The sequence below is a fragment of the Pseudochaenichthys georgianus genome, chromosome 18, assembly GCF_902827115.2.
Source record: "Pseudochaenichthys georgianus chromosome 18, fPseGeo1.2, whole genome shotgun sequence".
Lineage (NCBI taxonomy): Eukaryota > Metazoa > Chordata > Actinopteri > Perciformes > Channichthyidae > Pseudochaenichthys > Pseudochaenichthys georgianus.
Genome location: NC_047520.1, coordinates 1,100,525 through 1,127,158, shown reverse-complemented (window position 1 = coordinate 1,127,158; position 26,634 = coordinate 1,100,525). Strand labels below are relative to the sequence as shown.

Below are 26,634 nucleotides of genomic sequence, written 5' to 3'. Positions count from 1 at the left end.
GTATTGTTGAGGATGTTGATGGCTGGGATGCGTGGGGATGCACCTATGGACACAATTTATTATTAGGCTGAGCTACTCAACTTTATGCCAATAATTGCCTTAGCCCCAGATGTTCCCACATTACTCCTATTATTTTCACTATTCTGATCAAATTAAAAAACTAATATAAAAAAACAATTCGGTTGCTTGCTTGCAACTATTTTCCAAGCAAAGTAAGTGCACGTTTTTATCATGTTTAACGTTACTGTTTAAACGGCGGATAAAGCAGCTTCATCATGGCAACTTCACAACAGCTGCTAAGCTAGGCTACTACTTACAGCATCCAGGTGACTTTTCAGAGTTGTTGTGCCACCGTGGTAGGCCAGTTTCTTATCACATATTTGGCACACTGCCTTCTTTTTACCGTCGTCCAATTTAAAATGGTCCCACACAGCTGAAGTATTCGGCATTTTATGGGTGAAACGAGGTGAAGCGTGCCGTTTGCGTTCGTGACTGTGAACAGTGAACGCGATGTCAGGAGCACAGGCTGAGATTGAATATATTTCCGCATTTTAACAGTGCAATTCAAAAGTATAAATATAGTATAAGAATTTGGCAATTCGCCTTTATTAATAGCATACATTTAGAAAAATATATTACATTTTTTGAAAAAATATATATATATTTTTTTAAATATTTTTTTGTTTTAAAAAAAATAAAAGAACGAATATCCGAATAATGAAATTGAAACCCGAATAGTTGGCCAACGAACGAATATTCGAATAGTCGAATATTCGGGTACAGCCCTATACAACCTATAGAAATGCAAAACGGAGAAGGTTTAAAGTAATTCTGTCTTTCTGCTTATCGCATCATTTATGAGAATACGTTTCTTAACAAGAGAACATAATCGAGGGGTGATCAATAACATTTCGGTATTTATTTATTTATTTCTCCAAGTTATGTTTTTGTGTGCACTGAGGAGTCTCAAAGCAGCGTTTGTTTAATCATTTTAAGATAGTGATATACACCTGAACATCAGCAGGAGAGGACTCTTTAAAGTAGAGACACTACATACTGATATACACCTGAACATCAGCAGGAGAGGACTCTTTAAAGTAGAGACACTACATACTGATATACACCTGAACATCAGCAGGAGAGGACTCTTTAAAGTAGAGACACTACATACTGATATACACCTGAACATCAGCAGGAGAGGACTCTTTAAAGTAGAGACACTACATACTGATATACACCTGAACATCAGCAGGAGAGGACTCTTTAAAGAAGAGACACTACATACTGATATACACCTGAACATCAGCAGGAGAGGACTCTTTAAAGTAGAGACACTACATACTGATATACACTGTGGAAATTGATGTGAGATATTGTACCAAAGAACTGTGATACATGTAAAAGGGCAGAAAGTCTTGTTGCACTTTCCAGACATTAAAAGAGGTCTGTTGAGTTCCCTGGTAATTATCAAATAGTAGCAGTTAAGTGAATACTGTTCAAGCAATACCTGTGTTTGTGTTTTATACTCATTTCTCTGTTTTGATCCTTTCATAAATGTGAGGACTAAAATGGCGAGAGACAAAGGGCTGTAAAAAATGAGTTTTATTGCAGTGGGGGAGGTCGAGGTATGCAGCACAGGGTGTGTGGTGTGGGGAGAGGAAATTCTGTTTGAGATCTCTGGCAGGCCAGGTTTTAAGGAAATCTATGTATCTTGAATAAGTATGTGTGAGTTTATACATTCCTATGTGTTAATAGTTGAAGGAACAAAAGGTACATTTTTCCTCTCCAATATAGAGAGGTTTTTTATAGATTTCTGAAACAATGTTCCCTTTTTTTGTTAGAAATAGATGAGCACAATAGTTTTTTCTTTGACTTTTTACCTGTTTATCAAAAGAGTGTTTTAAGCTATTTGTGAAGAAGGAAGATGCAGAATTAAGGGTGATTTCTGTTTGGAGTGTAAAGATTATCCCTGATAATGTTTTCTGGGTTAAACCATCGATAAGTTTTACAAATGGGGAGGGACATTTTCCTTGAGTTTTAATGGGGTGCCTTCCCAACACCTGTGGCTTTCAAAGCTGCCAGACGCCGATTGCCCTGTGAGATAGCGTTTTGGTATCTCCCCAATGAAACGCCACCCCTTCTTTACACTAGGGAAATGTTTTTCTGGTGGTTAGTCCTCTCTTCATACGCTGTCAAGACGAATAGGATGTCCGCAGTGCGTGAATAAGGGCGGGAGTACTCCACACATTGCTTATATGACTCTTTGAATTGTATAAGTAATGTATTATATTATATCGTATTGCATTATACTACTTTGTTTAATTAAAACGGATTATTGTTTAACTGGTATCCTGTTGTCTTCTAATTCCTTCCCTGTTATGATTTCAAGCAGGACTCGTCAAAACAACACGCGGTGAGGAGTTGGGTTGTAAAAACCCCCACCTCGCAACAACACCTGCACATCAGCAGGAGAGGACTCTTTAAAGTAGAGACACTACATACTGATATACACCTGAACATCAGCAGGAGAGGACTCTTTAAAGTAGAGACACTACATACTGATATACACCTGAACATCAGCAGGAGAGGACTCTTTAAAGTAGAGACACTACACACTGATATACACCTGAACATCAGCAGGAGAGGACTCTTTAAAGTAGAGACACTACACACTGATATACACCTGAAACCATATCTAAATATGAGGGTCTGTAAAATAAAACCCACAATGTTAAAGGTTGTTTATCCTTAAACAAAACTACATGTTTAAAGTCCTTAAATAACCCAAATGTCCCCCAGTGTAAGGGATAACCGTGTTAGGAATATATTGAGATGAAGAGAACACTGACCTGAGTTCTGGGTGTCTCTTTGTTCTCCTCCATGCTGCTCTCGGTGCTCCTTCTCCGTCTGGGTCCCTGAAATAAGTATTAACACTACAGTCAACACAAAACCAATCTACAGCTAAGAAGTAGCTTAGCGAGAGAGGTGAGAAGTGCATTTACTCAAGTACTGTACTTAAGCACAACTATAGAGGTACTCATACTTTACTTGAGTATTTACATTGTATGTATCTACTCCACTCCAGTTCAGAGGTAAATGGTGTACTTCTACTCCACTACATGTATGTACCTTTAGTTACTTTACAGATCTGGATGAATGATGTGAAATATAATCAAGTAAGTCTTAAATCAGACTTTAGTTCCACCTGGAGTAAAGCTACAAATGAAAGCCGTTTTTTATCCTATGGGAACATGTGATTTTGTGACAGTTCTAACAATGAATAGGCTACATACAAAAATATAATAAGTAAGGCATTACAAAAATAAGCTGTTACAAAACAGGAACACAAATTACGTTGCAAAAATGATGGGATAATACTAATTTACTTTAAAGTATTCCTTTTCAATATACCAGCAGTTCAAACAAAGTGTTTTTGTTTCATACATCAGGTGTCCATGTGTGTGTCCATGTGCAAAGAATGGAAGTAGCCGAAATAAAAAGCAAAACGGAAATGAAGGCATTTCGTCTACCTTGAATATCTATATCTGTATTTCAAAATCTATTGTAAGAGAGCTGATAATCCACGTTTTTAAAGAATGAAACAGTAATCTGATTACTCATTTTTGTAACGTAATTATAATCAAATATAGTTACCTTATTGTCTGTATCCTGATTAAGTCATCTCGTTACTCCCAAGCACATTAAAATCCCTTTCTTTATGTTTAGCGATTAGCCACATAGCATCAAAAGCTAAAAACAAACCGAACCACAGGAGGCCTTAAATCCGTCCGAGGCAACAAAAGAACGATTTAACGGAAAACAGCTCGGTTAAAATCATCTGTAAGGATAAACGTACCCTTTGTGTGTGTTTTAAAAGTCTCTTAAACACGTTACATTGGCTATAAACTCCGTAAATCTGCATCAACGACTGTTAGCAACGTCTGATAGCTTCAGGGTGCTGTATCCTGGCAACGGACCGCCGCGCAATGCATCATGGGGAGTGTCATTTCCTAACCTTTCAGTGGAGACTACAACCAAGACACTGCCGGCTGGTGGTGAATAAATGAATAAAGAAAAGTAGGGAAAAATAAAAAATTGAATATTTTTGTCAAATGTTTTTTGTTTTTGAAAATAAATGTAACTTGCTCTGTAATTATTATTATTATTAATACATTTATAAATTCTTAGTAATTAATGAGTAATACATTGTTCAGAAATGTGCGACATACTGCTCTAATCTAAAGGCTACATTTATTTCAAAATATATTAATTTATTAAAGACAATGTGTTGTATTTCTGGTAGTGAACAAGCTGCAGAGAATGATCAGCAACATCTTAATAGAGTTTAATAATTTGATAATAATTATGAATCTAGTATGACAGACGACAGACTTATCTTTAAACTTTAAAAAAAAAGTGCTTCAAGTAGACAAAAGATGTTGTCAAATGATTTTGAAAAAACTCTAAACAAAAACGAACTTATTTCTTTAAAAAAGATATATGTATTGTAAGTTATAACTCACAGGACATGTATATATATATATATATATATATATAGCCAAAACGCATATTTGGAAGTTGATAAGCAAAAATATTTTTTTCAGCCCTTTATTAGGAAATTTTTCTGCAGAATAAGTGCTTTTGATTATTTGTGTGTGTGTGTGCGTGCGTGCGTGTGTGTGTGCTGCTCTGCATGGATGAGGTGTGAATGGGTGAATGACTCTGAAAGAGCTTCGAGGGGTCAAGGAGACCTGATAAAGAGATGTATAAGAACATTCCTGTTACGAATGGGTGAAGCAGGTAGGACTCAAATGCAGAATAACGAAAAGCGACCTTTATTAAATAATAAAGCTGTGGCAAAAACAAGGCAGAATCCAAAATATCCAATAAACAAGCAGCACAAGGAACACAGACCGTGGCATAACATGGAGGGGAAACAATGAACCGACATGGAACACAGGGGAAGACTAGACTAAATACAAGAAGGGTAATCACAGAACAAGACACAGCTGGGCAGGGGAGGAGAAACACAAGGACAACAGGTGAACACAATCGGGTAATCAGGGAGGGAAACAGACAGAAAGCAGACAGGCAGGAAACGGGGGTGAACACTTTACACAATAAAACCCAAAGACAAGAAAAACACCAACACAGACAAAACTACAAACGTGACATAACATGAGAATCATGATAGAATCGTGACAGAACCCCCCCCTCAAGGGACGGATCCCAGACGTCCCAAAAAAAAAAAAGGTCCAGCAGGGTGGGTGGAGGGGGACCGGAGGGAGGACACATAACTAGGGCCAAGAAAGGGTGGGTGGAGGGGGTCTGGAGGACGGGTGGAGGGCGGACGGCCCGGGGGAAAGGCAGAGACCAAGGAGGGGGTCTCGGGCGGAAGGCCCAGGGGCAAGGCAGAGACCAAGGACGGGGTCTCGGGCGGACGGCCCGGGGGCAAGGCAAAGTTCAAAAAGGGGCGAAGGCCACAGCGGGCAAACTCAGGGGGCCGTGCATGAGGGCAAAAGCAGCGGCAGGAAGAGTCAGGGGGCCGGGCCCGAGGACGAAGACCGCAGCACTCAGGGGGCCGGGCTCGAGGGAGAAGACCGCGGCTCTCAGGGGGCCGGGCTCGAGGGCGAAGACCAGACAGCTCCGGAGGCCGGGCAGGACCCGGTGTCGGCCGAACAGGCACCGGAGCCAGTGGGACAGGCTTCGGCAGGATCCCCCACGGAAGAGGACCAGTAGTTGGCAGGACCCCCGGTGAGACAGGTGATGGTGGGGCCTCCAACGGAACAGGACAAGGGGTTGGCAGGACCCCCGGCAGAAGAGTTGTCGGCGGGACCCCCAGAGGAACAGGACATAGGATTGGCAGGACCCCCGGCAGGAGAGTAGACGGCAGGACCTCCAACGAGACAGGACAAGAAGCTGGCAGGACCCCCGGCAGGAGAGTAGACGGCGGGACCTCCAACGGGACAGACATACAATTGGTAGGACCCCCGGCAGAGGAGTAGTCGACGGGGCCTCCAATGGGACAGGACATGGAGTTGGCAGGACCCCCAGCGGAACCTCCAACGGACCAGGACATTGGGTAGGGACTTGAGACGTGACTCGAGAGGGGAACTAGAGAGGGAACTCCAGAGGGGACTAGAGGAGAGACTAGAGGAGGAACAAGAGGAGGGAACTCGAGAGGGGACTTGAGAGGGGAACTAGAGAGGGGACTCGAGGAGGGACTAAAGGAGGGACTAGAGCAGGGACTAAAGGAGGGACTAGAGGAGGGACTAGAGAGGGGACTGGAGAAGTGACTAGAGGAGGGACTAGAGATGGGACTAGGGAATTGACTAGAGGCGGGACTTGAGAAGAGACTAGAGATGGAACTCGAGAGGGGACTGGAGAGGGGACTCGAGAGGGAACTGGAGATGGGACTAAAGAAGGGACTAGAGAAGGGACTTGGGAAGGGACTTGGGAAGGGACTAGAGATGGGACTAGAGTTGGTACTTGAGAAGTGACTAGAGAAGTGAATAGAGGTGGGACTGGAGAAGGGACTAGAGAAGGGACTAGGAAAGGGACCTGAGGAGGGACTAGGGAAGGTACTGGAGGAGGGACTATGGCAGCTGGGACCAGGACTGGGGCCGGAACCATGGCTGCTGGGGCCAGAACTGGGGCTATAACCATGGTTTCTGAGGCCGGAACGAGGACCGGAACCATGGCCGCTGGGGCCAGAACTGGGGCCGGAACCATGGCTGCTGGGACCGGCACTGGAGCCGGAGCCGCTGGAGTACGGGCTGGAATCCTGGCTGGAATCCTGGCCTTGCATTTTCCAGAGACCTTTTGGAGGCTCCGTGGACCTCCAAACGCCAGACGGGTTCCTGAGAAAAGGTCTGAGGCTGGAACTGGAGCCGCTGGAACCGGAACAGAAGCCTGGACCATGGCTGTGTGGGACAGGTAATCGAGCAAGGAAACATAGCTCTGCGGGCCGGTACTGGTGCATGGATCCATGGCTGTGGAAACCGGAACTGAAGCCGGGATCATGGCTGTTGGAGCACGGGCTGGAATCCTGGCCTTGCGTCTCCTAGAGGCTTTTTGGAGACTCTGTGGACCTTCAACAGGACAGTAGTCAGATCCCAGGAAAGGGTTAGAAGCTTGTGACAATTCTTCAGGGCTACTTGTAAAGGTTTGTAGCCACTCCGGCAACAAGCTCCTGAGCCAGGGCTTGCGAGCAACCTCCCGGCGTGCCTCCTTCAAAGCAGCCTCTTTACCCCGTCTAGATGAGGCGTTCTTCTAGGTGTAAAAAATGTACTCCAGAGAATACCCAAGACATTCCGCCTGTGGGGCCAAAACATTGAAATCTGCCGAGTCCAAATTTGGTCGGTTCATTCTGTTACGAATGGGTGAAGCAGGTAGGACTCAAATGCAGAATAACGAAAAGCGAGCTTTATTAAATAATAAAGCTGTGGCAAAAACAAGGCAGAATCCAAAATATCCAATAAACAAGCAGCACAAGGAACACAGACCGTGGCATAACATGGAGGGGAAACAATGAACCGACATGGAACACAGGGGAAGACTAGACTAAATACACAGAAGGGTAATCACAGAACAAGACGCAGCTGGGCAGGGGAGGAGAAACACAAGGACAACAGGTGAACACAATCGGGTAATCAGGGAGGGAAACAGACAGAAAGCAGACAGGCAGGAAACGGGGGTGAACACTTTACACAATAAAACCCAAAGACAAGAAAAACACCAACACAGACAAAACTACAAACGTGACATAACATGAGAATCGTGATATAATCGTGACAATTCCATTAACCATCTCTTTCATGAGATCAGGAACCAGTGGAGAAAATACATTCAGCTAATAATGAAGTTGCAAAACAACTCCTAAAATATATTTTTTTGTTCAGGGTAGACAGGGGACTTATTTTCAATGTTGATAAAAGCAGTGTAAGATCAGCTAAAGGACATAATATGAGAGCAGAACAAATTAGGTGATTGAAAATATGTCAGGTATTGTCAAACAGCGTTCATGTTGCATCTCTGTCGCTGTGGAGGATGAACCACAGTTTGTCTCCAGAGCTCCAGGGCTTCAGATCCTTCAACTCCATGTCAGTTGGAGGATAATTGGAACACAACATCACAGATGTACAAGCAGAATCATTGAATCATGAAATAATTAAAAATAATAATTCATTCTTTTTTAATATTCTTATTCTTTAACATATAATTAAGTGCTGAATGAAACAAATAAGAAAAGGTAAAATACAACATAAAGTGAGAAAACAAGAAAGACTCACAGTGACATCTCTTCAAGCCTTCAGTTTGAAAGATCGATCAAATGTGTACATGATGGTTTTGTTGTGGTTAACCTGCAGATCTAACTCCCAGTCTCCCAGATGTGTGAACTGCAGGAGGTTAAATAAGGGGAGAGGGGGAGGATGAGGGACGGAAAGACCAACAACATGAATGTAATATTTGAACACAAAATATGTGACATGACATATTTTGAGCATGAAAACAAGAGAAACTGGATTCTAGGCATCTCGTCATTATGATGGTTTGAATATTGTGAGTGATATTGTTGACACTTAAATTACTCATCCAAAACATCAACATTACCTCATTGGAAGTGTTTCTGAGACGGATGTATTTGCGCCGTTGGTCGACATCAATATTAAATCCTGAGTGTGAGTTCTGATTCTCCGAGCTGACGCTCTCCTGCTGTTCCTCATCACTCTCAGTTTCCTGCACTGCATATCTAAAAGTTTGCACCTGAGAGGCAGACGATACACACAATACTCTTTCAAAATACTCAACTAGGATGTTTACACTGTTTTATCCCTGTGTGTGTGTGTGTGTGTGTGTGTGTGTGTGTGTACCTCTGTCTTCACTCTGCTGTTCTCTGGATCTCCAGTTGACTCAATGTCTCCTTCAGCTCTTTCTCTAACGCCCTTAGGTCAACTGGTTTTCGATCCGCTAGCTGACAAACACACAGGTGTTGATTTCAACAGTTTTTTTCAGTTGCTAACACACTAACATCTCACATGAGGCATCATTATTTAATCTCACCCTCAAAGAGCAAAACCTGAGCTCAAATCTTCAAAACTCTAAACACATTTTCAGCTCTGCACCCAATTTGTAATTCAACATGGCACTTTGAGCAAAACACTGCACACGGTTCTCTAATGGCGCATTTCCACTGCAGGGCCTCGCACGGCTTAGTATAGTTAGGCCTTGGTAGGCCAGGTTCACTTTATGCTGCGTTTCCATTACAGTTTAGGAACTGGGGTAGTAACTATAGTAACGCAGTGTAGGCAGAGCCATGACGTCATCTTGGCAGACTGAAAACTCATCTCTTTCGACTCCACTTCGAGCGATAGAACTATTAACAAAGCACTTATATACTAATAAAGGGCTGGCTTATCTAAAGCCAGTTGAGTAGCACTTGAAATGTTTTTGCTCTATGAAGCCTGATGTACTTTATGATTCTGTTTTCTTCAAGTTTGTATTTTGTTGGTCGAACGCACTTATTGTAAGTCGCTTTGGATAAAAGCGTCAGCTAAATGCAATGTAATCTTCAATGCGAAACACAAAACCAACATCAGCCGTTAGCTGTTAGCACTCAGAGCTCACAGCTCCTCATATCTGTTCAGAAACTAGACAAAAGCTAAACAAGTACAAACCACAGACTGCCTGTGTCATGGAGAATACAGTCGCTGGTTTATTTATGTCTGTAAGCCGTTGTGAGTGTGGACGGTCGGAGCATATACTGCGTTAGCTTAGCTGATCTCCATTCAGACAACACGCATTTTAAAAGTTTTTTTGCCTGCCGTCTGTCTGCAGACTTGTCAAAGCATTAATTCATGGTTTTTACTAACCGGTATCAGTATGTTGTTACTTCGGCATTATTTTGAAACTATGTAAAATATGTTCCTTTTGTTGTAGTTGTAGCCCCCTTGCCAGCGATTGTCTCACTAGTTTAGCATATTCAGCCCGGTTGTTGGTCGGGAAAGAACCTGGATTTTGGAGTGCCAGAAAATCTGTGAAACATTACCCGTTAGCTGGAACTACCCCTAGTGGAAACGCAACAAAAACCGGCCGGGTTTGGCACGGCACGCTTAAACCGTGCTACGTGCTGCAGTGGAAATAATTCTCCCATTTTTCCCTTTAAACTGTGGGTTTTCTCCGGAATATTTTCCTTGTACGATGTGAGGGTCTAAGGACAGAGGGTGTCGTATTGTCATACTGATATTCTGTACACACTGTGAAGACCACTGAGACAAATGTAACATTTGTGATATTGGGCTCTATAAATAAACATTGATTGATTGAAATGCGCCATAAGTAAGACACAGAAATCTGACATATTCACTTGTTTGCCATTTTAAAAACACTGCCATTAAAAATGCTAAACACATGAAACCAATCAACAAATACACATGCCAAATGACCATGAACACCAAACTGCTTTATTGTTGACTCAGCAATCAGGATGTAAACACTTGAACAAGGCTCCACATCAGGGACGTGCACAGACATTTGGAGGGGCTATCGCTCTGAACTGGAAAAAGGGCCTCCCCCCCGATAAAAAACACAAGACCTTTTGAAATTGTAACTTTTTTTTAATGTTAAAGAAACCAAACAATTATTACATCAACTAAATTGAACAGTAATTCACATCTCATAACAAAATAAGCTAAGGCAATTACTTGCATTCGGTGACTTGATTTTAAAAATGAAAACCAGGAATTTTTTTGTTTTGCGGTCCATATCTCATCAAAGATATCTAATGTTAGTAACTATTAAAGACAAAATGGGGACAAGACAATTCTGTTCTAATGTAGCTTGCCCATTGTAACTGCAGTCCAGACATACTGATAAAATAGGGCCTCTAACTAATTACCTTAAATAAACTCACTAATTAATGAAACCAGTTCAATACACATTATTCTTATTTTTATCATGCTTCATGAGCGCAGTAACGGTAAGGTATATAATTACTTATTTATTTAGTATTCCATAACTTAATAACAGAGATGGTCAAACTAAAGTAGAGACATGGCAGAAATCCTACAATGAAGCGGGACAGTGAAGTGTTCTCCGTGAGAGGGCGATCAAGAGAAGAGAGCGAGCGGCCCCGTTGAGGGAGTTTACAGATGAAAAGACACAGAAAGACAGAAGCACAATAACAAATAGGCTATATTTAGGTGTTTTTTTGTAAATAACCGACGGTATCAAGAGGAAGTAAAGTCCCCTGGTTTGTTCCTTATAGCCTAACTGCCATGATGAGACAACTCAAAATCAAGTTTCCAAAATCCGACACTGAGGTGGCCGCTGTGTGGACGGGCCACGCACCGGCAGATGACAGTGCTGACAAAGTGTGCTGACAAAGTGTGTTTCCCGCAGCGAGACGCTAAAATACTAATTGTGGGCTTATCATGTTGATTCGGCCACAACAGAAAACAGAAAAACAAACTCTCGCTCTCTCCAGAGGGACAGGTCAGCCAAAAAGGCCAAACGGGCCGTTGCCCGGGCAACATTAGCCCATACCTGTGCATGTCCCTGCTCCACATAATACCTTTTTACAACAACAATGGATACATGGGTTATGGATAGCATCAAGAGGAAGAGGTAGAGGGAGGATGAGATAGAGAGAGAGAGAGGAGGAGGATAAGAGAGAGAGGGGGGATGAACTGAAGTCAATTGAATAGTTTATTTGCAGCATAATGGTTAAAGCTGTCTTTTCCATTTACTGTATCCGATAGAGAGCATACTTTTGGTTTACACAACTGCAACTGTGTTTGCTGTGTATACATTTTGTTGTGGAGAGAAATACAAATGTTTTGTTTCAACAGAATATTGGTGTTTCTACACATTTTTCTGTAGGGCATAATTTTCGACATACAAAAAAAACCCCATAAAAGTAAGTGTGCTTGAGATTGAGCACCACAGTGTGTCGATAGTTGAAAAAAGCGTCTTGTACTATAAATGAAGTGTGTGCCATTTGGTGCAAAAGTTGGGGTTCGATAAGAAATTATGTTGTTTGTAGTGCAGTTATTCATTATATACAGGCTATATACGTTATATATAATATATAGAAACTCAGATACGTAATTGTATGGGACAATGTCAGCTTTCATCGAGCAGCCACCATCCAAAACTGGTTCGTTGACCACCCACAATTTCTGCTTCCGTATCTTCCACCCTACTCTTCGTGTCTAAATCCAATAGAAGAGTTATTTTCGACATGGCGGTGGAAGGTGTATGACCGTCAGCCATACGTGCGCTTGACTCTTTAGGAGACAATGGAAGAGGCATGTGATGACATGTGAGTGCTATCCAGGGATGGATATGACACTCGAGATGCTTCTTCCCTCGATGTTTAGCCAGGGAAGATATTTCTTGTGATGTGGATGAGGTGCTGTGGCCAGACCCAGCCAGATGCACCCTAAGTTTTTCCTCAAAGTTTTCCTTTACATTGACTGTGTTTGAGGGCCTTGAGGCATCGTGTTTGTTTACACAACTGTTACTATTTGTTCTGCATGAATGTTGCACCCATTTTTGGAGAACAATCAAAGTATATCAACAATATATTTTTGTCTCTGGACATATTTGTGTAGACTTGAACAATCTTCATATGCAGAATTCTCTGCATAGAGGGAAAAGATAAAGCACCACAGTGTGTTTGGTTGGACAAAGTGTCTTGTACTATATGTGAAGTGTGTGCCATTTGGTGCAAATGTTAGGTTTTGGTAAGAGTTTAGGTAGTTTTGTGTGCAGTGCTTCATTCTGCAAGAAAAATGAGGTGTTTTGCACTTTAGGTGTGTGGTTTTGAGAATTGTGTTGTGACGAGTGAGAACAAATGTCCTCATGGTAGTTCCCTTAAAGTCCACCAGAGCGTTCACACTCCATCATGTTGAATATGTTTCAGAGCCAAGCTAGCTCTGATAGCTAAGTTGTTATTTTCTGAGCTTCTCTCAACAGTTTCCTCTCTAATGTGTCAACAAACTGAACGCTGGCTTCAGCAAATGTTTTACATTTTCTGTGCTGTACATGTTTGCAAGTTAGCTAAAATTAAGCCTTGTTTGATCCATTAAACGTAAAACCTCATAAAAGTTGTAATGGTAGAAACATTTGTCTTCATGTCAGTAATTAACTGGGGAAGTTTATTGGTGATATATTTTTTTAAATATATTCGACTGCTACATATACCATTGTGTACGCTTTTAGTTTTTTTTGTGCTAAATACACTCTTTTTTTTGCTCTTTAAATATTATATTTACCACCTTTGTGCATTTTTCACTGAAATGTCTTCTTTTTTTTTACAAATGTATATTACAAACATGAAGTAAATCAGGAGAAGCAGCATCTTTGTGGCCTCGTGTTGGCATAGTGTGAATGCTGGTTAGAAAAGGAATAACTGTTGGTTAGATTTTCATTTAGAAAGACTCGTAAAATATAAGAATACAGCTATCAGGACATCAGGAGGACAAAACAGCTAGCTTGGCTCTCAGAGCTGCATTGTGAGCACTCATGGATTACTACCTCTAGAAAAGGTTTTCCCACACTCTGCACACCAGTATGGTTTCTCTCCCGTGTGAATAGGATGATGCGTTTTGAGTTTATCTGATCTAGTGAACGTTTTCCCACATTCTTCACACCAATATAACATTCTGTAAATAAATATAAACTGAGAATAAAAAAAAGAATTCAGTAATAAAAAAAAAGAAATTCTGAAATACTGAGAAAAACTCATTTCTGATTTTAAAAGTCAGAATTCTGAAAAAGGTCCATCCATCCATCCATCCATCCATCTTCTCCCGCTTATCCGTGGTCGGGTCGCGGGGGTAGCAGTTCCAGCAGAGAGCCCCAAACTTTCTTTTCCCTGGCGACATCAACCAGCTCTGACTGGGGGATCCCAAGGCGCTCCCAGGCCAGCGAAGAGATATAATCCCTCCACCTGGTCCTAGGTCTACCCCTTGGTCTCTTCCCAGCTGGACGTGCCTGGAACACCTCCCTAGGGAGGCGCCCAGGTGGCATCCTAACTAGGTGCCCGAACCACCTCAACTGGCTTCTTTCGACGCGAAGGAGGAGCGGCTCAACTCCGAGTCCCTCCCTGATGACCGAACTTCTCACCTTATCTCTAAGGGAGACACCAGCCACCCGGCGGAGGAAACCCATCTCGGCCGCTTGTATCCGCGATCTCGTTCTTTCGGTCATGACCCATCCTTCATGACCATAGGTGAGGGTAGGAACGAAAATGGCCCGGTAGACAGAGAGCTTTGCCTTCCGGCTCAGCTCCCTTTTCGTCACAACGGTGCGGTAAAGCGACTGCAATACCGCTCCCGCTGCTCCGATTCTCCGGCCCATCTCACGCTCCATTGATCCCTCACTCGAGAACAAGACCCCGAGATACTTGAACTCCTTCACTTGGGGTAAGGACTCATTCCCTACTTGGAGTGGACAGTCCATCGGTTTCCTGCTGAGAACCATGGCCTCAGATTTGGAGGTGCTGATCCTCATCCCAGCCGCTTCACACTCGGTTGCGAACCGATCCAGTGAGTGCTGAAGGTCGCAGACCGATGAAGCCATCAGAACCACATCATCTGCAAAAAGCAGTGGTGCAATCCTTAGTCCACCGAACTGCAGACCCCCCCCCCCACGACTACGCCTCGAAATCCGATCCATGTATATTACAAACAGGATTGGTGACAAAGCGCAGCCCTGGCGGAGGCCAACCCTCACCGGAAATGGGTCCGACTTACTGCCGAGGACCCGGACACAGCTCTCGCTTTGGGAGTACAGAGATTGGATGGCCCTGAGTAGAGACCCCCTCACCCCATACTCCCGCAGCACCTCCCACAGTAACTCCCTGGGAACCCGGTCATACGCCTTCTCCAAGTCTACAAAACACATGTAGACCGGATAAGCGTACTCCCAGGCCCCCTCCAGGATCCTTGCGAGAGTAAAAAGCTGATCCGTCGTTCCACGACCAGGACGGAATCCGCATTGTTCCTCCTCAATCTGAGGTTCGACAATCGGCCTGACCCTCCTTTCGAGTACCTTGGAGTAAACTTTCCCGGGGAGGCTGAGTAGTGTGATGCCTCTGTAATTGGCACACACCCTCTGATCCCCCTTTTTGAAAAGGGGGACCACCACCCCGGTCTGCCACTCCTTCGGTACCGTTTCCGACTTCCACGCAACGTTGATGAGACGTGTCAACCATGACAGTCCCTCAACACCCAGAGCCTTCAGCATTTCCGGGCGGATCTCATCCACCCCCGGGGCTTTGCCACTGTGGAGTTGTTTGACGACCTCAGTGACCTCCCCCCGGGAGATTGGCGTTGATCCCCCGTCATACTCCAGCTCTGCCTCTAACATAGAGGGCGGAGTTGTCGGGTTCAGGAGTTCCTCAAAGTGTTCCTTCCAACGTCCCAACACTCCATCAGTTGAGGTCAACAACGTCCCATCCTTACTGTACACAGCTTGGATGGTTCCCTGCTTCCCCCTCCTGAGGTGTCGGACAGTTTTCCAGAACAACTGAAAAAGGTCAAGTCAGAAAAATCAAATTTCTAAGAAATTAACCAAATTTGCTCTCTAGCTCTAACCCTAAATATATCCCACATTCACACCCCTCGCACTTCCTGCAGACCCTCCCCTCATTGGGGAGAGATAGACGTGTGATCTGAGTGTCTCATATGTATGGGGCATGCATTTCGAAATGTAAATGTGAAGTAATTGTTATGTAACGACTCCTCTGACGGCCCGTCCACACGGCGGCGTGCGTTGAAGCTTCAACGCTTCTGCCCATTCACTTTTAATGGGGTGACGTCACGCTTTGCCGAACTGCATTGTGGGAGCGTTGCTTCGCTTTGCTCGCTTCAAAAGTTGAGCAATGTTCAACTTTTGAAGCTTCGACGGAAGCGTCAGCCAATCAAATCCTATGCCAGTACAAGCTCTAGCCAATCAACCGCGTGCTTGTGTGTCCGGGGCGGGAGATTCATGTGATTGGTTGTTGGTCAAGTTTCAGACACGCCCACCGGAAAGCTTCAACGCACTCTGCCGTGTGGACGCTGCGTTAGACTTAATAGGCTTGTTTGAGACGAGCTGCGGCTCGCCTCGAAAGTAGATGAGAATAGCCGATCGCAGCCGGGAGAGGTCTCAAAAAGCTTGCCTGAAGTCGGACAGCTCGGAGACGGCTTCTTCTTTTCCTTCTTCTCTCAGTTTTTTTGGCGGATTGCAAACAACTTTAAGGTGCATACCTCCACCTCCGGAGTCGGCTTGACTCGGTTTGCATTTATAAATAATGCACAAATGTGTTGTGTCGTTAATGTCAGATATGTACTAAGTAAATACATTTGTTCCTGCTCAAGATTAGATTCAACTGTATTGGTATTGCACAGATTACAGGTACTGAGACCACGAAATGCAGTTTAGGAGTGCAAAAAGCAGTAAAGTGAAAAGTAATGTACACAATCTACAGAATAAAATATAGAATGAATTGAATGATGAATAAACAGTGAGGGGTATGAATACACTAGATATACACAGCAGCCTGTGAGCAGTATGAACAGTATTAGCAGTGTGTATGAATATGCTAAGATATATAAAGTATGAAAAAGGCAAGCAGTGCAAGTATAGTATAAAATATATGGATATTAATTTCATGATAAACATTGTGGAACAATGATGAAAAATGTGAATGGAAGTGGCGACGTAAAACTGACACAAAACAACAACAAACATTTTTACCGAGCCAATTGGAGAGTTTCATCAGCAGCACGGGGTAAATACCACCAATGAGCGCTCAGCTGTGGAGATACCAGCGAGTCGTTTCCCATCAAGCATTTCGCTTCAGCAGCCCGTGGAGAGAAACCGCGCCGCCTCGCCTCGCTCTCAAGTCTGCGGGCGTGTTTGTCCCACGAGATTTCGACGTCTCATGTAGGCGAGCCTCCAGAGCAAGTCGGACAAATTGACTAACCATCATGCAATGTTCTAGCAAGACGGCGATCGCAATTGCGCAGGTCTGCGTCAGTCTCGCTCGTCTCAAACAAGCCTAATGTGAAACCTTCAGGGACAACAGGAGGAAGGTGTGAACCCCTCCTCCCCTCATCTACCATAATGGTTTTGTCCCCCCTTTATGTCCTACCCTCTCCTGAGACGACCCCCCCCTCCCCCAGACTAATCTTGCAGGTAATTTAGCTTGAAATTTAGCCAAATAATTTTAAGGGCTACATGCAGGAATGAAAAACCCCAACAGAATAAAAAACATTCAGTAATGAGCAAGAGAAACAGAGAATATGAATGTAAAATAAAAAAGGCTCACTGAAAATTAACATGAAGATGAAACAAGATGAGATTCCGATTGAACACCAATGTCATCTTTTAATCTTTCTAGCAGCAGTTCAAATAAAGACCATTTATAAAAACCTAATGCAAAGTTATTGTAAGTTATTATAAAACATTAAAACGCCCTCATAAAATCAATCTCAAAGACTGCCTTTTTTCATCTACGTAACATAACAAAAATCAGGCATATCTTGCATCAAAACGATGCAGAGAAACTAGTCCATGCATTTGTTACTTCAAGGCTGGTTTATTGTAACTCTTTATTACCAAGAGTACCAAGAAGTTAGTTAAGTTGCTTCAGCTGATTCATTACATTACATTACATTGCATTTAGCTAATGCTTTTATCCAAAGCGACTTACAATATGTTTTTCAAAATGCTGCAGCACGTGTACTAACCAGAGTTCGGAAAAGGGACCACATTACTCCTGTTCTGGCTGCCTTACACTGGCTCCCTATAGAACACAGGATATCATTTTAAATTCTTCTTCTCGCCTACAAAGCCCTTAATGGGCAGGCGCCATCTTACCTTAAATAACTCATTATACCCTTCTGTCCTACTAGGGCATTGCGTTCAAAGAATGCAGGGTTGTTGGTTGTTCCTAGAGTCTCTAAAAGTACAAAGGGAGCCAGAGCCTTTTCTTATCAAGCTCCACTTTTGTGGAATCAGCTTCCAGTTTGTGTTCGGGTGGCAGACACACTATCCGTTTTTGAGAGTGCGCTTAAGACCTTCCTTTTTGATAAAGCTTATAGTTAGGGCTGATTAGATTCAGCCCCTAGTTTTGCTAATATAGGCTTAGTTTGTCGGGAGACATCTTACTTCTTCCTTTTCTCTGTCTGTACCTGTGTATTCTCATGTTCCGATTAACCCAGCTTCCCCCAAATTTCTTTTTGGTGTCTATCTACACTGGGATCCTGAGTCCTGATCTGAGTCCTGGATTTCGAGTTGTGGCTGAACCACCAATCACTATGGTCCTGCCTGACTCTCATCATACTACTTCCCTGATGGCTCCCACAGGATTGTTGACATCCTCATAGATTCATCTTCTTATTATAGACATGCATTTGCAAACATTTGGCCTACCTATGTTGTAAATGTATTATCTTTTCGATTTACACACGGCATCTATTGCACGTCTGCCCGTGTTGGGAGAGGGATCCCTCCTCTGTTGCTCTCCCTGAGGTATCTCCTATTTTCCCCTTTAAACTGTGGGGTTTTTCCTTTTTTGGAAGTTTTTCTGGTACCACTTTACAATAAGACTCTTATAAAGGGTTTACGCATTGTTTGTAATTTATTTATTAATTAGGTTGTGAACACTTTATAAATCATGAATTAGCTTTTATAAGACATGACCTAAACAGGGCAACTGTGACCGGTTGCTTGGTAATAGTGAGCCCACATTTATCTGTACTGCTAAGCGCTATATTGGCTACTTAGCTTACTTCTTCTTCTTCTTCATCAGCCAGCATCCTTGGTATCTTTTGTTCACCGAGTTGATTCTCGCTAAGTAGCCAATATAAGGCTAAGTCATCTTGCCAAATAGTGAGCCTGTGGTGATGTATGACAACTATGTTAGAACTGGTTTATAAATGGTTCTTAATGATTAATACAATTTTTACAATCTAATTTATAACCTAATTATAAACCCTTTATGAATCCTTTATACGGGTAGTCTTATTGTAAAGTGGTACCGTTTTTCTTTGTCCGATGTGAGGGTCTAAGGACAATGTCCTCTTTTACTCTGTCTAGCAGCAGTTCAAATAAAGACCATTCATAAAAACCTAATGCAAAGTTATTGTAAATTATAGTAAAACATTAAACCGTTTGTAATGAGTCGCAGAGTCTATTTATGTTGACAAGTTTAATGAGGAAATAGAAAACAAGTTTTAAGTTCACAGCTCAGATTATTACAGTAGCAAGAATCACATTTACTGAGAACACAGAAAACTAACGGCCGTCACAATGAAGTCAAATAATGAACATGAGATAATATTATATCAGAGTTTCACTAGAACAATGTTTGTTCAAACAAAACAAGAACATCACAAATGTACTTTATCACTTCTCATATCTAACGTGTCTTAATGTTTTGAAAATCACTTTAAGTAAATACAAAAAAGTACTAAGAAGTTGGTTCAAATCTTCACGTAGTCCGTCTGCATCCTGTGCTCATTACCTTCGTAAACCGTTGTAACCGTTGTCAAAAACCACAACGCCTTCCTAGAACTATTATGCTTGGCTTGCACCTTCTAGAATGCATAATGTGTATAGTTCAGGATGTTCTGTCTAGTTTCACATGTCTGGTTTCAATCAATCAAGCAATCAATGTTTATTTCTATAGCCCAATATCACAAATGTTACATTTGTCTCAGTGGACTTCACAGTTTGTACAGAATATCAGTATGACAATACGACACCCTCTGTCCTTAGACCCTCAAATCGTACAAGGAAAAACTTCCGGAGAAAACCCACAGTTTAAAGGGGAAAATGGGAGAAACCTCAGGGAGAGCAACGGAGGAGGGATCCCTCTCCCAGGACGGACAGACGTGCAGTAGATGCCGTGTCTGATAAGACATTTTTGAGACATGCATCGTTTCCATCAAACCAAATTATAGCCAATTTAAATATTTGTACTAATGGTACGCTTAATAAAAGGTAGGTGAGGTAAAGGTGAGGTCTGTCACGGCCACTTAAACAGCAGATCTGTCAACAGAAAATAAATGAGAAATACAAATATTCACTGAATGTTGGGCAACAAAAAATAGTTAGAACCTTTCTGAACCCGTTACTCACTAAAATTGTCCATAAAAAACATGTTTATTAGAAGGTAAAGTCACTGTTGGTCAGCTTTACATTTGGAGAAAATCAGGAGGAATGCTAGCTTGACTCAGAAAAGGATCAGATGGATGCAGAGTGAGTGCGCTGGTGGACTTTAAGATGATCAGATCTTGTGAAAGCTTTCCCACACTGGTCACAGCTAAATGGTTTCTCTGCAGTGTGAGTGCGTTTGTGGGATTTAAGATTACTACCATGAGAAAAGGTTTTTCCACACTCTTGACACCTGTATGGTTTCTCTCCTGTGTGAATACGATGATGTTTTTTGAGATCACCTGATGTAGTGAAAGTTTTTCCACACTGGTCACAGCAGTATGGTTTTTCTCCTGTGTGATAACGATTATGTTTTTTTAGATCACTTGATGTAGTGAACGTTTTCCCACACTCTTCACACCAGTATGGTTTCTCTCCCGTGTGAATACGATGGTGGATTGTGAGCTCACCTGATGAAATGAATGTTTTTCCACACTCTTCACACCAGTAGGGTTTCTCTCCCGTGTGAATACGTTGATGGACTGTGAGTTTACTTGATGTAGTGAAACTTTTCCCGCACTCTTCACAGCTGTATGGTTTCTCTCCGGTGTGGATTCGCTGGTGGGTTTGCAGGTAACCTTTTAGAGAAAACGTTTTCACACACTGGTCACAGCTGTACGGTTTCTCTCCAGTGTGAATGCGCTGATGAGATGAAAGGCTGCTTTTCTTAGAAAAGCTTTTGCCACACTGGTCACAGCTGTAGGGTTTCTCTCTAGTGTGAATGCGCTGATGAGATGAAAGGTGACATTTCTGAGCAAAGGTTTTCCCACACAGGTCACATCTGTATGGTTTCTCTCCAGTGTGAATGCGCTGATGAGATGAAAGAATGCTTTTCTTAGAAAAGCTTTTCCCACACTGGTCACAGCTGTAGGGTTTCTCTCCAGTGTGAATGCGCCGATGAATCTTTAAATTTCTAGATGTTGAGTAGGATTTGTTACACTGGTTACAGATGTGAGGTTCGGTTTGCTTTCTTCTTCTCCGTTCCTAAAATATTCAGCAAGAGAAAGAGTCAGTGAGAGGCCTTGGTGCAGAGACACACACAAATAAAAACAAGTCCATTTATTTTCATATGACCAAATCATACTTTATCAAATTTGATGTTTTCTTTTATTTCAAAGACTTTAGTTAAAAAAACTCTAAATCTGACCTTATTTCTGAATTCTGACTTTCTCCATTTTTTTTCCTTTTTCAGATTTCTGAATTTCTTTCTGATTTGAATTTAAATCAGATTTGTCTCCATATTTTCACAATTTTCTCAGAATGTTTTTATCCGATTCGTTACATTTTTCAGAAGTAATGTTTATGTATGTAAATGTTTATTTTCAGAATGCTGACTTTCTCATTATTTTGACTTTTTCCAGAATTCTCACTTTTTCATATGGACTTTTTTCATAATACTTACCGTTTCTCATGATTTTGACTTTTTCAAATTTTATTATCACATTTTGTTACCCTATTATATTTACCATCAGAATTTGATTATTTTTAATATATAGTACAACCATTTTATGCTACTTAGTACTTCTACTCCACTATATGTATTTAATACATTGAGTTACTTTACAGATGTGGATGAATGATGTGAAATATAATCAAGTCTTAAATTAGACTTTCGTTCCACCTGGAGTAAATTCACAAGCTACCCTGCAGTATACAAAGTCATTCAAACTAGCTGCACCTTTACCAGCTTTGAGAACACTTTAATGATCAATCATTATAAAACATATATCTACTATTGTATTTGTTTTCATAATACATTACTTTTTGATTTGACTGCAATCTTTTCTGACTTTTTTCTCAGCATTGAGATTTTTTTCTGAATTAGGATATAACATTTTTTTTTAATTTACATGTTTCAGAATTACAGTATTGAGATTTTTCCAAACTCTAAGAATTTAAATGTTTTTGAATCATAATTCTGTCTTAAAACAATCTGAATTTTGACTTTTTTTCTCCGAATTATTATCTTTTCAACAGAATTGGATTCTTCTTTTTCCACATTTTTCTTAGCATTTTGACCAAGGCTCTGGTTTCAGACAGAGGGTTAAAAGAGGTGCTGCAGCAGAGGCAGTATGAGAAAAATAAAGAGCTTTTTTTAATTGAACTTTTCACATGTATACAGTCATAGATAATACAATATTCTCTGTAAGCCTTCTGTAGTTAACAGTGAAATCACAAATCCAATCCTCTTACATATTTGTGGGTAATACAGAGGCAGGCCTCACTGATCTTCAAACATGTTATAACATGATATACAGTACAAACAGGGTTATGGGGTGTACCTGGAACTTATTAAAAGAAAAACAAATACTAAAAAAAAGATATAAAAATCCCTTCTAGACAAATGATGGTCGTATTGGTGTAACAGATTATCCATCTTTCCCATATTGACAAAAAGATTCCCTTTTGCAATCTCAAAGCAAGGGTTATCCTTTCCATCTTAAAAATATCATACACAATGTCAATCCACTCATCCAAAGTAGGTTTTCCTGGTTTTAACCACATTCTGGTGATGGCCTTCTTGCAAGCAGCAGGAGTCAAAATATATATTTATCTTTAGAGGAAAACATTTCTGGTGGTAAAGCACCCAAATATAACAATTCAAATTTAAATGAAATGTCTACCTGAAAAACCTTTTGTAAAACTTGTGTACGCTCCCTCTGTATTTGGATGTAATGACAAACTTGAAGGAACCTGTAAAGATCATCACGTTTCAAGTCAAACTGCCCCTTCAGATTCTGAAAGCTGTTCATGGACCCCTTGAGAAAATATGTGCAGTAGGCTGTCAGGCCTTTTGAAGACCAAAACTTAAATCTTGCATCCCATCTTCCAGGTACACATTTTAGATCACACACACACACACACACACACACACACACACACACACACACACACACACACACACACACACACACACACACACACACACACACACACACACACACACACACACACACACACACACACACACACACACACACACACACACACACACACACACACACACACACACACACACACACACACACACACACACACACACACACACACACACACACACACACACACACACACACACACACACACACACACACACACACACACACACACACACACACACACACACACACACACACACACACACACACACACACACACACACACACACACACACACACACACACACACACCATCTTAAACCCTTTACAGCTTCTCTCAAGAGATTTTGAGTTACCAGTCTGTTCCACACCTTAAATGACAGACTGATCCATGGGTTTCTCGGTTTGTTTAGTTTATTCATCAAGACCTTATCCCCAATTGCAGCTTGAATAGGAAATTAATTCTGATACAGCACTCTCAATCTCCTTCCATCTAGCAATGTACTTTGGATTGCACCAGCCTATTAATGGTATCAATTGAGCCACAATATAGTAATCCTTTAAACATGGGAGTGCGACACCACCCTTGTTTTTAGCCAATTGTAAACTCTGATATTTAAATCTTGGCCTTCGTCCCTGCCAAATGTACCTTGAGATATGTTTATCCCGCTCCTGAAATTGTTGGTTAGATAGTTCTAGTGAAAGGGACTGGAAGAGATACAGCAGTCTCGGCAAAATAACCATGTTGACCGATTCAATGTGTAAACTAAAATTGAGAACAGGAACAAGGTCCCATCTCCTTATGTCTTCCCTAATCTTTTGGTTCAAAGGTAGTACTTAATGGATTCAGCATCCCACCTCAATTCATAGTTTTTCTTCATATTTACTGAGGGGAAGTACTAAAAACTCAGAATTTGTCTTTTCAAAACATTCAGTTTATATCCAGAGAAGGATCTATATTGTTCTAACATTGAAAATAACTGTACCAGAGATTGTTCTGGGTTGGATACATACACTTAAATGTCATCATTGTGCATGATCGGTTTGATTTGGATTGGGGTAAAATCGATCTGTGTGCTGATGTGGAAACCGCATGGTCTTATTTTTATCTTGGTTTTATGGAGATCATTGATAGACCCTAACCCTGCGTACATTTAGAGTAAAGGGACGAGACAATCCTTGGTTTTCTGCTGAGCTGTCTAGTCTCCTTCATGAGAGAAACAAGGGCAAAGGCTAGGCAATCAGGCTCAGAGATAGAGTGGCTGCGTTTTAGGCAGCTAAGGAATAACTTCACTTCAAATGTCAAAAGTGCAAAGTCGAAGTACTATTTGTCAGTTACCACAGAAAACCTAAATAATCCTAGGAAATTTTGGAAAGCAATAAAAATTGATATCCACCGGTGAGATCCGTAATGAGCTACCTCCGTGCCTTACCACAGCATCTGGCTCTATATCGGACAGGGCTACTATGCTAAATTGCTTTAATAAGCATTTTGTGTCCTGCGGTTCTATGTTTGATTCTGTGACTAACTCTGCTTCTGTGAACACCCCAATCCGTGACTCTGAACAATGTGGTCTGGAAAACCCTTTCAGTTTTACTCCTTTTACTGTCAATGTTGTTCATGAAGCCTTATCTAAGCTAGATCCTAGGAAACCGGCTGGCCCGGACAACTTAGAACCTTTCGTTTTAAAGATAGCTGCAGATTTTATTGCTCCACCTCTTACTTCTCTTTTTAACCTCTCCCTCAGCACAAATACAATTCCAAAAGTATGGAAGTCTTCTTATGTCTTGCCTTTACTGAAAGGAGGGGAGGCAACTATTTTAAATAACTATAGGCCAATCTCTAAATGGTCAGTTCTGGCTAAGGTGCTCGAACGACTTGTGAGTGAACAGGTAAAGGAGTTTTTATCTATAAATGATATCCTGTCTAAACATCAGTCAGGATTCAGAAAGAAACACAGCACCATCACTGCGACAATGAAAGTGGTAAATGACATTACTAGTATTTTAGATAATAAGCAGAGTTGTGCAGCTCTGTTTATTGACCTTTCCAAAGCGTTTGACACCGTTGATCATCGCATTTTAAAGCAGAGGCTACTCAGTATTGGCATATCCAGCCTTGCAGTGGGGTGGTTTGTGAACTACCCCTCTGAAAGGTCCCAATGTGTTCATTTTGATGGACTGTCTTCTGAGTGGTTAAACATTTCTAATGGTGTACCACAAGGTTCTGTTTTAGGACCACTTTTATTCTCCATATATATTAATAGTTTAGGTGATAATGTGGATGAAGCTACTTTACATTTTTATGCGGATGATACTGTGATGTATTGTGCAGGTCCCTCCATTAAAGAGGCTGTTGTTAAATTACAGGCTGTTTTTAACATTATTCAGACTCAGCTCTCTGAATTAAAGCTTCTTTTAAATGTGGATAAAACCAAGGTAATGCTCTTTTCAAAAGCAAAAAAGATACCAGAGCCTGTTTTTGATATTGTAACTACGCAAGGAACAAAACTTGAAGTTGTTGCCTGTTACAAATACCTTGGTATCTGGCTTGATGATTGTCTTACTTTTAAACTTCAGGTCACTAATCTGCTTAAAAAGCTGAGGGTTAGGCTAGGTTTCTTCTACAGGAACAAGTCCTGTTTCTCATTTGAAGCCAGGAAAAGGCTAGTCACTGTGACCTTTTTACCTGTGCTGGACTATGGTGATTTGATATATATGAATGCACCTGCCCATTGCCTGGAAAAGTTACATGCTGCGTATCACAGTGCTCTGAGATTTGTTACTAACTGTAAAGCACTTACTCATCACTGTACCCTGTATGCCAAGGCAGGTCTGCCTTCACTAACTGTACAGAGGCTCAGTCATTGGTACATGTTCATTTATAAAGCCATGTTGGGTAAACTACCTTTTTATATCTGATCTCTCTACGAATTGAAAGTACGTATTGCCTGAGATCTCATGATGTTGTTTTATTAAATGTGCCAAGTGCTAGGACTGTCTTAGGGAAGAAAGCTTTTAGATGTGCAGCTCCACTAAATTGGAACAGTCTGCAAACCTGTTTAAAACTGAGCACTTTGGTTCTCCTGCATCATTTTAAAACTCGGCTGGGTGACATGCTGTTTGATACTCATGGTACCTGTCACTGTAAATAGAGTTTTGTAAACTGTACCCTGTACATTATGTTGTATGTCATCCTTATTGTTGTTCTGTTGTTTTTATGTTACATGTGTAACTAATGTCCTGCAGGTCACCCTTGAAAAAGAGATCTTTTGATCTCAAGGGGCTTCACCTGGTTCAATAAAGGCTACAAACAAATCAGCAAATAAGGAGATTTTTTTTTTCCACCCCATTCATTACTATTCTCTTGATATTGTTATTCTGAATAATCCACTGGCTCAGAGGTTCGATAAAGATTGCAAACAAGAGAGGCAGCCCTGTCTCGTTCCCCGTTCCAATGGAAAGGAATTTGAAACGGCTCCATTCATTTTGATTCTGGCCCTAGGTCTATCATATAGAGCCTGTATAGTTTTTATAAAAATAC

General features: G+C 41.5%; 1 pseudogene; it reads right to left on the bottom strand.

The window, feature by feature from the left end:
* LOC117463581 (zinc finger protein ZFP2-like) overlaps positions 1-26,634 on the bottom strand; it is a 57,754-nt pseudogene that overhangs the window by 21,709 nt on the left and 9,411 nt on the right.